Consider the following 13,494-nt stretch of genomic DNA (forward strand, 5'->3'; position numbering starts at 1 on the left):
TTTTCTCACTCCTAACTCTGTTTCCATTGTGTGCTTTTAGGCTAATTTGCTGTTAAGAGATGAAGGTAAACATGCAGAGGAATAGTACATTGCCATGTTCTCTCCCTAAGTGATGAGCTGAGTCTTCTGAGTGAGTTACACTGCTTTCTGGGAAATACTGACTCTGGGTCTTGCGTGAACATAAGAATGAATTGTAGAACTGTTCAAAAATGGTGGCTATAAGAAACAATATCTAGAAATAACCCCATGTGTCTGCAGTCAGTTCATTGTTATTAGCACAATTTGAGTATTTCATTATAAAATGTCCTTGTTTTCTATTGAAAAAGTTTCCTTTATACAATATATATTCTCATTACTCTTTCCCTTCTCCTAACTCCTCCCAGCTATTCCCCACCACTCCACCCACCCAAATCCATGATCTCTCTCTCTTCCTTCTTTCTCTCTTTCTTTCTCCCTCTCTCCCCTCTTTCAAACAAATATTCAAACAAAACAAAACTGAATTTTTTTTTAAGTTTAATTTTGACAGGAGTGTTGTTTTAAGAACCTCTTCGCACTGGAGGGTGTAAACAAATGTCTACCCTCCTCTTATATAGCACTAGGGACAAACCAAAGTACAACTACACCAAAGTCCATCTTGAGGAGCCAATAAGTCTATTGGGATTGCTTACCAGCATGGGTGAAAAGTCACCTAGAGTAGTATGGGTGATCTCAAAACAGCCACACCACCATAAAGCTTCCCCTCAGTATGGATGTTGGCTTTATCATATCTGTGTAGATAAAGTCCTCCCTTCAGTTAAACTTCCACAGTCTATATTCTCTAGCACTCCCCTCCCCAGACCACAAGGCCACTACAATTAGGACAGAATTACATATAACTAGCTGAATGGTCCAGGAGGTGGTGGACAGAATCTTAGATGAGGGTCCACTGATATTCCCCATCCCCTTCTATGAAGAACCGTTAATCAACAAGCTACATCCTGGTTGAGAGAGGCATCTTCTGCTTTTCTGATGAAGATGGTGGTTGTTATGCTTGGAGGACAGCATTCTCCTACAAGTGTCAAGACTACACTCTGGGTCTTTAATAAATGGTATGGGGCAAGCAGGGGACTTAAACAGACATTTCTCAAAAGAAAAGTAATACACATGATAAACAAGTGAGAAAATACTCATCATCTTTAATCCAAGGACTACAAAGTAAATCCCAAAAAAGGCATTCCTTCACCCTGTTAAAGGTCAGAGAACATCAAAAAGGTGAGCAAAAACAAATGTTAGCAAAACTGAGAGGAGATGAGCAAATTGGGACAGGTGTTTTCAAAAAAAATAGGAAGTGTTCTTAAAACACTGGAAGTGGAACTGCCATGTCTCTAGTAGTCCCATTTTGGTCAATTCCCAGAGAAGCTGAAATTGGTAGGCTGGGGAGATGGCTACACTTCCATGTGCTTTGAAGCACCATTTATAATAACAAAGCTACAGAGACAAGACTGTACACCAACAGATTCATGAATTTTAATAATGGGACAGACAGAAGATAGATAGATAGATAGATAGATAGATAGATAGATAGATAGATAGATAGAACATTGATAGGAATATTCAACCTTATAAAAGCAGGAAGTACTACCACCTGCAACAACATAGATGAACCCAGAGGACATTATATAAAGTGAAATAAGCCAGACACAAAAAGACAAGAACCATGTGATAATCTGGTAATCTCAATTATATATGGAAGACAGAAAAATTAACCATGTAACAATAGAGTACAGAACACTGTCTGCCAGCCAGTGTCAGGAGGAGGTAAAAGGGCAGAGTAAGCCAGCGAATACATGAGTAGATCAAAAGTCTCAGCTAGTGTCAACTCTGTCCCCTATTGTACACTGAGTAACCCAGTGTCAGGTATTTCAAAACAGCTGGGAGAGGATTTCAACTGTTTTCAACATAAAGACATAATGAACATTTGAGGTGACAGATAAGCCAACTACCCTGATTTGGTAATTCTGTGATATAAAAACATGCCAACATGTGACAATGAACCTTACAACTAGAGGGAGTTATCACTTAACGCTTAAAGGGTTTCTGACGGGATTCTACTCAAGAATAGAGAAGACACAAAGAGTGTTGTAACCCTTGTAACAAATGTCCCAAGAACCTCTCACATAGTTTGTGGAAACTACTCAGAAACGCCCCCAAAATAAACACAAATGCTTAGCTGTAGGATTCCTCAGGTTTCCATTGCAGATGATTAACAAAAAGAGTTAGGGAGGGGTTAATGCTGGCAATCTCTGAAATATCAACCTGTCTGCTATGACATGTCTATCTGGAGCTCCCCTGGCACATAAGCGGGTTCCATTTACAGTCACCAAAGAGCCAGATCGAGCCTGATGAAATGGCAGTGGCTTGCAAAACCCTATTTCCCTTTCACTTCTCCTAAGATATAAAGAATCCTTCTTGAGTGGCCAGTTGGTACAGGAGACTTACTCACATACCTGAGTTGTGTGCATCTCTTAAGGAACAAACGTCACGGGAGCTGGGGCCTTTAGTGGTCAGGAGCCAAGCCACACAGCAGGAAAGCAGGGAACAACCAGAAGAGCAGCAAGGAAGGAGTAGAAAGGGTATTTAGGGGCAACTCCCAATGCACAGGCAACATTTAATTTACTTTCTATAATTGATTTTTTACAGGATCCCTCCAAAGTAGAGGCTGCGTTTTCCAAACTAGCAGGAGCCTCTTGAAAAGGCAAAGAGAGCAAAGAACTGTTTAATGGATCAAGCTGTTATTATTGTTTTGAAGTATTTTGCTGTTTTACCACACCCTCAGAAGTACTCTTGCTGACATAATGCTCTTATGGCAATGGGTACTAGTAATAGCCATAAACCAAATGAAGATAATGTCCCATAGGCATGCCCAGAGGCAAATGAAAGAGCCAGCTCCAGATACTACACCAAGCACTCTAGAGAAATTCATTCTTACAATTCAGTTTCTCTAGAAGCACTCCTGATACCACCATCCGTATTAATCAGGATTCTTATAGGAACAGAATTGATGGGATGAATTTATTACATTGAATTACAGGATGCTTTTTGAGTAGTTCCACAATGACCGTCCATGAGTATTGATGTCTCAGCAGTTCCAATCTGATACAGAAGGCCTGGAGGATTCCAGGAGAGCTATTGGTCTTCAGTCTACATTGGAATCCCAAAGAAGTTGATTCTAATGTCTGTGAATGAACACCATAGCAATAGGATAGATGAATTCACAAACAAAAGTGAGGGCAAGTAGAAAAAAAAAAGAGTTTCCTTCTTCCATGTTCTTTGATGGGCTACCACCAAAAGATGCCACTCACATTTAAGGTGGGTCTTCCAGATTTAAATTATAGGATGAAAACAATCCATCATTTATAGGAGTGCACACAAATTTTTGTTTTAGTTGGTTTCAGATGAAGTCAAGTTGATAATGAAGATTAGCCATCACACCTACTGTCTTTGTGTAAAATGCCGCCTACCAGAAATTGTCAGTCTCTGTGGCCATTAGTGAAAGTAGATGACTTATTTCTCAAAGCCTGAGCCATGGAATGATTGAACACTGAGGACATCATGCTTGGTGAGATAAGGCTGTCACAAAAGGGCATACTGAGGCTCACATGAGGGTCTGAGAACAGCCACTCAGAGACACAGACAGTGGGAAGGGGGTACTGAAAGCTCAAAGAAAGGAGAATGAAGACTGAATTTGAGAAATAGAAAGCTCTGGAACTGGATGGTTATTCAACAATGTGACCATATTTTATACTTCAGAGCTGTGCATTTAGACATGGTTAAAAAAAATAGCAGGGAGACCATAACTCAAGCAGTGTACCATATCTTCTGAAGAACAGCAGGTAGATCATAATTCAAGGCAGTGTACCGTATAGACCATGACATGTTTCAAGGCACAGGCCAAGAAGATTTTGTACTTTTCCACCACCTGGCCCCTCTTACCCCCTCCCCTTGTAAAACATGCTATAAAAGAGCATTTCATGTTCAAAAAAAAAGAAATTAAATAAAAAAAAGTTATGGGATAAAGAAAAAAAATTATATACCTTTGGCCCACATGAAAGTACGAGTTCATTGAGAGACAGTCATACCAAACAATCTCATTTTATTTTACATTATTTTTGGTAAATTGAGAATTGGAAAATATTTCATAGATATTTATCTAGGTTTTATCCAAGCCTCTGACAGCTCTTGATTTGACAAGAAATGAACACTTAACAATACTGCTCATTGGAAGGTCAAAGTTAGTTGCGAAGCACACGAAGGACCCAGGTCACTCACTGTGTGGCTTCTTAGTCCCAACTCATCCCTCAACAGAAGTCTTTTATGGAAGAGTACTTGCCTCAGGACTATTAGGAAGTTTCTAGGAAGCTTCTAATGTAAAGCTAGAGACAGCTGTTTAAGACAGATGTTTAACAGAGAGCCGACTGAAGAGATGCCTGCGACGTGCTCAGGTGTACCTTGGTAAGCAGCAGTCAACATCTCTAGTTCCCCAACACAAGTTCTAAACCATGTACATGTCTCATAACATCCCTGAGGCTCACTTACTTACATTGAAGGATTAATGCTGATCACCTAATTCCTTTAGCATGACATCCTCAAGATTCAACCATGCGATGATACAGTTTTAGAAGGTCCTTCTTTCTAATGGCTGAGCAGTGTGCCTTTGCTTCTTTTATTCTTGTATCTGTTAACACACATTTAAGTTTTTCCACACTGGGAACACTGGAAGCACAGAGTCTCCACTGGCACATAGAAATCGATGCTCTGAAAGAACTATCCAGAGGATCGCCAGCTCATAAGGTTGTTCTATTTTTCCATTCTTTTGAGGCCCTCCGATGCCATTCTCATGAACATTTCCCATTACCACCAACTGTTCACAAGTGTCCCAGTTTCTCTACAAACTAACCCAGCTAGAACTTCCTGTCTTCTTTTATAATAGCCATCCTGGCATTTTGTGACAGATGCATGAGGTGATATCATCTCCTTGTTTGATTTGCACTTCTTGAAGGACACCATGCTAAGGGAGATGAGACAGCTTCAGAAAGAAAAATAGTGCATGGCTCCAGTTACGTAATGGTTTCTAAGATTGTAAAAGCCATGGAGTCGGGGAGTAGGTGGCTAGCCACAGGTAGGAAGAGAGGGATGTGGGTGAAATGTCATAAGGCTTCATCAAGCAAGATGAATATGTGTCATTGGTACTCAGCATCATGCAGGAAGCTAACAATTCTACGTTGTATGTAAAGCACCATTAAGACAGGAGATCTTAATATAAGCATTCTTACAAGGAAATAAATAATAAAATAAGGTTGAAGATGCCTCAATGTGGAAATTACTTGGATGGCAATCATGAGAGGAGAGTGAGGATCCACAGAACCCAGAATCTATGTGAAAAGTCCAGGAGGCAGAGTAGCAGTCTATAATCCTAGCACTCAGGAGGAAGAAGAGACAGGAGGCCCCTGGAGGAGACTGCTTAGCTAGAATCACCAGAATCGCAGAGCTCTGGTCTTGAGGAGAGACTGTGCCTCAATAAATAAATTGGAGAAGGATTGAGGAAGATACCTGAAGTCAATTTTGGGTCTCAACACATGTGTGCACATGTGCACACACACACATATGTACCCACACACATGCAAACAGTCATATATACCCACCACCCCTATGTCTTGCAACCCCTACAAAAACATACTAAGTGAAATCTATAAAACAAAAACATAGACAAGAGGAGAAAAGAAAGACTAGTGTCAAGTGTGCTTGTGAAAGAAGATTCTGGAGGAGCTAAGGGGGGCTTTCACAAGGTCTTGGACAAGTGGGTAATATATGAGATGAGTTACAGGGGGCAGGTCCATCTTCAGGACAGGGTACTTCAGATGGTCATAGGACCCAGGCTTGGAGCTTGGAATAACAGTGATGACTGCGCTATGCAGTGTCTCATAGGAAATCTTCTGAACAGATTGAGGGCTGCCATAACCAGAAACCTTGAGAATTCAAATAAGAGGCCCCCTCCCCATTCCATGGAATACATCCATGAAGCCAAAGGTCATGCCAAGAAAATAAACTCATTCTCCTCAACATCAAGCAACTGAGGCACAGTCAACCATAAAAGCAAGGGCCACTCCAATAAGCATCAACAGAGACCTTCTTTAGAAGGAGGGCAGAAATGAATCAATGTGTGACAATTTTTTGGGGCAAGAAGAGAAAAGCCTTGTTTGGAAGACTAGCCGAATGGGAGAAAATGCTTTGAGGAAAAAAGTGGGCCTTTAAAAAAAAAAGTGTTACTTTAACTTGAGCTAATAGAACAAGCAATTGTGTGCTGTTGATGAAATGGCTCTCAACAAAATGATCTACACAAGAACAGAGCAGAGCTATCATTAATCCTGGGAGCTCACTGGCCTGCTAGCCTAGCTGTACTGTAAGCTTCTCGTTCAACAAGAGACCCTGTTTCAAAAATTACAGTGGAATGGAACAGAGGAAGACACTCAGTGTTCTCTGCTGACCTCTCCATGCTTCTGCATGGCATATGTACTTGAACATGTAAGTACACATAGACCACATACAAAATCAATAAATAATAACACCCTGGTGTTCCTTAACTTGAAATACTATTGTGTCCTACTGAGATGCACAGCTTTGCAACAAGAACACTGTGTTTCCCATCACAACCCCAGGGCTGAGTAGGAGCACCGGTCACTGTTGCCTGTCGTCACTCAAAAAAGTCACACTCAAATCTTTTAAAAAACAGTTTCTGCTCAACACCTATCACCTTTACAGCATTAAAAATTAAAAAAACAAACAACAAAAGAAAAACAGACCAAAGCAACAAAAAACAAACAAACAAACAAAAACGAAGCAAAAACAAAAAACAAAATCAAGTCAAAGTTAGTTAATTGGACTGGGCAGTCTGGATAATAAGATAAACAATCATCTTGGAACTGGTCAGAATAATATTCTACTAAATATTTAGCCTCTCTAAGTCCCTAGAGTGTATATCCAGATCATTTATTTTAAAAAAAAAAGAAAGAAAGAAAAGAAAGAGAAAAGTTCACTGAGAGATTCACACATTAAAGAAAAATTAAATAAACAATAAAAACTTTAGATATGCAGCCTGAAAAAAAATAACAGCCACACAGGTTTTATCACAGAAGGATTATGGGTAGGTATTGTGAAGAAAAACCCTCCATCAATGGTATTAGCCCTGTCTGACAAGACAAAGAGGGAAAACGAGAAAAATTTGAGGAGCCTGAGACGGGGAGGGGGACAGATTGACTCCCTGTAAATAATGGTCCTAAAAGGCTCGCAGACCTGAGTTACTTCAGCAGAAGGGCGAGCAGGGCATAGCCACTAGACACAAACTCATGACTCACACTCTGCTGGCCTTTCTAAAGACTGCAGCAAGCCAGTGTGTTGTCAAAATTACATTTTCCACATCATCTGAGCTAATACGCCAGAGTAATGTGAAAGTCCGAATTAGGCTTTCGAAGGGGGTATTTCAACTGGCAATTTTCAGGGTGGGAAACAAAGCCAATTCTTTCCCCAATGGTCCATTGCAAGAAACAAACCTGTGAGGGAAGGGTACCTATTCTGATCCTCTGTGTTCCTCTTCATAAAAATATTTTTTAAATGCCTTCTTTAGCAGTGGCAATACAGGGTCATCGCTTTTTTTTTAAATGCCAATGCTCACGTGCAATTAGATATGGCGTAGTTCTGAGTCAAACACCGAGTTTTAAGTGAGACGTTCTGGTGACGTTCTTGTGGCTCCGGTTGGAGGAATCTGGCTTCTGCTTATTTGTTCTGTGCTTATGATCTGAAGCGATGATGCCAGGAAATTTAAGTGCATCATCCAAAGCACGGGATAAACTGAACATAGAACGAATACTTCTTTGAGAAGGAAGGAGAGGAGAGCTTGGAGTGGGGTTAGGAAGAGAATTGCTGCTTCATGTTTTTATTTTACCCCTGGACAGAGTCATCCTGCATCTGTCCAGCCTATGGGGCATCTGGAATGTTCTGTTTCTCCCACGGCACTTTAAATCAATGCCTGCGAAGACTTTTTCCAGGGGACAGTAGGAGTAAGTGAATGCCTTGGTAAGAGAAGAAAATAGGGATTGTTCCCCAAAGAACGAGATGCTCCACTGTGATTTTAACAGACACCAAATGCTCTGTCGTCTCCTACCTCTCTCATTTACCGTAGGCCCTAGGCTGCCCAGGACACAACTCTGAGCCACAGGAAACAGCTCTGTAAAACGTGGAGACGGGAAGACGCCATATGTCTCTTCCCTCCGTGCCCTTACACCTTGTCCCCTTTTCTATTTCTTTCTCCAGCCATGAGCATTGCTTTAATCTCTTCCACGGAGGCTTTTCTGGCATGAGATGGGTGGGGGGAGAGGAGGGAACAGTGTCACCATTGTTCTTAGACAAAGACAGAGAAAGACAAGACAGAAGGGCGAGTCACCCAGAGGACAGACCACAGAACCTGGCCAGTAATGCAGGGTGTGACATCCCAGATGTTACCAAAGCACTATCTCTCCCTGCAAGAAAAATTGGATTAGTCACCATCCTGTCTCCTAATGGACACACTCAGTGCTCTTTAGAGCTTCATTTACTGGGTTAATAGTACTTTGCCTGAGTTCCTTGGCTATGGAAAAAAAATGAAAGAAAGAAAAAAAAACCTGTAAGAAGAAATATTCGGGTGCAGTCCGCAGCCGCTGACACGAGTAATATCGTATTCATCACAGACAGACCTCGTATCTCATTACTACTGAAGAGCTGCCCGGAGGCATCCGAGCCTGGCCAGGCCAGGCCTCTCATGTGGAACGGTTCAGGTATATTGTGAAATGATTTAATGCGATAATAATGTCCACTTTGCGAGATAGATTATGTTTTTTATAGTGGCTGATGGTTAATGAATGATACATTAGCAAACATCACTAAAACATTATGGGGGAATGCAGATGCTGACACGGGGCCTTTCTCCCACCACATCTTGGCTGTCTCCCCAAGTGGTCCTGCCACTACCCTCCCACCACGTCCTTGCCTAAAGATGGAAGGCAGAACTTACAAGAATCAGAAAACTTAATTTATTTATTTATTTAAAAAAAAAAAGAAAAAAGAAAGAAAGCATTCCAGCTGCGTGGCCCAGCCTCCCGCCTCTCCTCACCAGAAGAAGGCATGAATACTAAAAGACATTCAAACGCGACCTGAAATATCTCTTCTTAAATCAAATGAGAATCAATGACAGTACAAACCTGAACAAATACATTATATGTTGACCCAGTTTATTAGATGAAGCCGTTTACCCTGATTTGATTTATCTGGCAATACACAGCTCAGCTGAGAAATGAAATAAGCTGAGCCCATTCACCTTATTTACTGTAGCATCCTGGCCCTCGCTAGCATCGCCTGCTTAAGGGCAGCCAGCCTTTCCATTACAAATCTCTCTTTGTAGCAGTTTCCTAGCTTTGCTTCCTGCTGGTGCATAGCATGGCCGACCCTACCCAGGAGGACAGTGGTTGTCTTTATGGTCTCTGCTATTAGGTGATTAGGAACCCTGCAGATGCTACCACGTTGGTAAAGCTTGTTCACACGTAAGTAAAAGGTAAGCGACCTCTCCTTTATAGCTTCCTTCTTTCCTTGTCCTTCTGTAAATGGACATTTCCACGTGGTCCACTCATTGGTGTGTATTATGGAAAGCAAACGCATGGCTGGTTCTGAGGACCAAACCCTAGCATCATGGGAGATTCTTCGTGGACAGTGGGGTCGTGACGATGTAGGAGATGTGTGATTCTCAGAGGACCAGCCTAGAGGAAAGAGGACGAATCCTGATTCCCAGATCCACTGAGCTCATTATAGAAACTCAGAGAAGAAAGGGGGTAAAGAGAAGACGGGTTTCATTGCTGTCTTATGGAAAGGGCAATAAATCAATCTCTCAGCTGTTCTAGCCCCAGTGAACATACGACCTCATGAAACCAAATGTGGGTAAGACCATTCTGTGAGAATTCCTACTTGTCTCCAGGCTCCAGTGCAGGGCACACTGATGCCCAGTGCAGAAAAGGGCAGAAAGACCTAGGGAACAAGCTCCTGCTGCATCCCTGTGAAATCCCACCTGCTTCAGCCTAAACTCGGTGATAGCCCTTGGGTTCTCTGATGCACAACTGACCCTGAAATCTCAGGGGACTTTCTAGGTGACATGGCGAGCTGACACCCAGAATAAAAAATATGCTATACAAGCCAGTTTGGGGAAGCTAACAACATTGGGAGGCTGGTAGCTAGAAGAAACAACTGCACTGAGAACATGTAAATGCCTCTGGGTGATATCTCACCCAGAGCAGATGGCACTGATTTAATTGAACTCACCTAGAAAAGTTCCATATGACAGGTACAGCAGGGGATAGATGTCAACATCCTAAAAACAGGTGGTAATAGAAAGTCTTCGCTATAGTTTGGGTCTAGTATATTCCCCAAAGATCCTACATGTTAAACGTTTGGGCCTCTGGTCTGTGGCACTATTTCAAGGTAGTGGACCCTTTAGGAGCTGGGGCCTAATGAAAGTCAGATCTTTGGGGATGGGGTTGTATCACTGAAGAGGAGTGAGAGACAAGTCCTTCCCACAGCCTCCTATTTCCAGGTCATGATGGAAGCAGCTTAGCTCCACCACACACCCCATACCATGTCATCTTGCTTCACTGCAGGCCCAAAGCAAGGAGTTCAACCAACCACTGATTGAACCCATGAAGTAATTAAATTGTCCTTTTCCTTTGGTTTGTCCCGGACATGTTGTCACAGCAGTAGAAAGCTGGTTGATGATCTATGAACAAGGAATGGATCCAGATCCCCATTGTGTTCCCAGAAGGCTATCAGGGGGACAGTGGCAGTTAAGGAAACCCAAAACTGCAAGAAAGAAAAACATGGCTGCCATTTACCATAGACTAGGCAGTGAACAATAGTCACCGAGGTCAGGGCATGTGACAATAGCAATTAGAATCTCATTGGTAGGAGGGAGAAGGCAGAGTGAGTGATACTAGGAGGGAGAGAGGTTCTTATTGGCAAAACCAGGGACAAAGAGAATAGGATTTTTGTTGATGTTTGAACTGATAATGATAGGAGTATATTTGGAAATGTGGGAATAAAGCCAAAAGAAAAAAACATAATTGAATGTGATGCACTTCTCAGGAATGAGGGGTGTTGATGGCAGGGAGGTAGTGATTAAAGTTGGAGGAAAGACACCCCTGCCATGACACCTGGGTCAAATTATAAGCCTTTCGCTTTTCAAAAGCTATATGGAACAATATACAACAAGAAGACAAAAATATGTAGTTAAAAGTAAATGAAATTACAGTATACAGGCAGGCTTCATGTTCCTCCTTTCGATGTGGATTAATCTTTGAACCTGAAGAAGCCTTGGGTATAGGGATAGAGAGAGGCAGAGGTGTAGAAATGCTATCCACTCCCCTGACCAGGCGGGTACCATCTCTGTCCCCTGCTAGGTTAGCTTTCTGTCATCTGGCCTCATAGCTTTGGGCATATGGAAGTCACATACACTGTAGGAGGCATACCTGGCTGTGAAGGCTGTTTACTACATTACAGCCAGAAAGCAGAGAGAGAGAGAGAGAGAGAGAGAGAGAGAGAGAGAGAGAGACAGAGAGACAGAGAGACAGAGAGACAGAAAGACAGAGACAGAGAGAGACAGAGACATAGACCCAGCCTGAAAGCAGAGAGATAGAAACAGTGACAGAGACACAGAGAGACAGAGACATAGAAGAGACAGACAGAGACATAGACAGAGAGAGACAGAGATAGAGACAGGCAGAGACATGGAGGGAGACACAGACCCAGGAAGAAAGCAGAGAGAGCAAGAGAGAAAGACAGGAAGAAAGAAAAAGATAGACACACAGAGAGATACACAGAGACAGAGAGACAGGACAAAGAGACAGAGAGAGAGAAAGGAGCTAGGGTCTAACTACTTCTCTGAAGGACAGGCCCATAGTGGCCTAATGTCCTTTTCTGGGGACCTATTTGCTAAAGGTTCTGCCATGTACCAATGACATTACATGCTGGTGGCCAAGCCTCTACAGAGTACTTACAGTTCAAACCAAAGTACTCTACAAACAATATTCTTCTGTAGCTTTTTGAGTGTTTGAGACCTGCTCACACTGCAGTCCTATATCATGAATTTTCCTAACTGTTCTGTCTCTCGAGGGGTCATTAGCCCCACTTTTCCATTAAGGTTATGTCCTGAGCCTCCCTGTGCATGTTGGGAGCTTCAGAGAGTACAGAGCCACATATACGTATGGTTACAACTCCATGATCCCGCATATACATTTTTATTCACCTTGCTTCTTCTTTATTCTTTGAGAATTCCATACATGAATAGAATGTATGTTTAACATATCCAAGGATCATTCCCTTCCTGTGACTTCCCAAAGACCTTCCCAACACATTTCAATCCCAAGTCCATCCTACATGTCTGAGATCCACTTTGGCAACAGGATAACTAGTAACTAATTATAAATTAGGTAGACAAATGTTCTGCAAAAATAAATAAATAATTAAAGTTACTTAAAACTTGTAAGTTGTTTCTTTCTAGAATTTTGCCGTTGATGTTTTGAACCACAGTTAACCCCAGCTGTGGTGGTCTGAGTAAGTTTGGCCATACACTCATGTTTGAACGCTTGGCGCATGGGAAGTGACACTATTAGGAGGTATAGCTTTGTTAGAGGAAGTGCAGCACTGTGGAGACAGGGCTTTGAAATAATATATATGCTTGAGCTCTGTCCAGTGTGGAATCCAGTCCCCTTCTGGGGCTTTTGGATCAAGATGTAGAACTCTGGGCTGCATGCTGCCATGCATCCCACCATGACGGTAATGGACTAAACCTCTGAAACTGTAAGCCAGCCCTAATTAAATCGTCTCCTTTATACGAGTTGTCTTGGCCATGGTATCTCTTCACAGCAATAAAACTCCAAGACACTGGGTCATTGACATAGAAAGGGAATCCTCAAATCAAGAGGACTTCTGTAATCTCTCCTTGGCAGGTTTCTCCATTCTTCCAACTCTTCTTCCAGAGCTAGGTTCTAAATATCTCACATATGGAAACCTATGCTCGCCACAACGACTCTCATGTTAGGCTTGACCTTGTGCTCTGGTGCGGTGCTGACTTTGCATATGCCTATGGCCCCGTGATCTTCAAATTCACGTCTCATTCCCTGGAGTACACTGGGCAGCAGCATCCATACTTCTCCTCTAACCTCATGATCTAATGAGGTCACCTAGTGGCTGGAAAGCAAGAAGATGCCTGGCTGTGTCCCGGCGTGAAGCTCAGCTGGGAGGATACACATTTAACTTGAATCGTACCCCAGACTCCACCCCATAAACCATAGTGAGCAAAGTAACGTAAAATATGGAATAAGTGATATGGAGAGTTGTTTAATGGAGAAATTAGATCCCCTACATGCATACACACAGTCCACCAGA

Source organism: Grammomys surdaster, unplaced genomic scaffold, assembly GCF_004785775.1.
Source record: "Grammomys surdaster isolate TR1022 unplaced genomic scaffold, NIH_TR_1.0 137, whole genome shotgun sequence".
NCBI lineage: Eukaryota > Metazoa > Chordata > Mammalia > Rodentia > Muridae > Grammomys > Grammomys surdaster.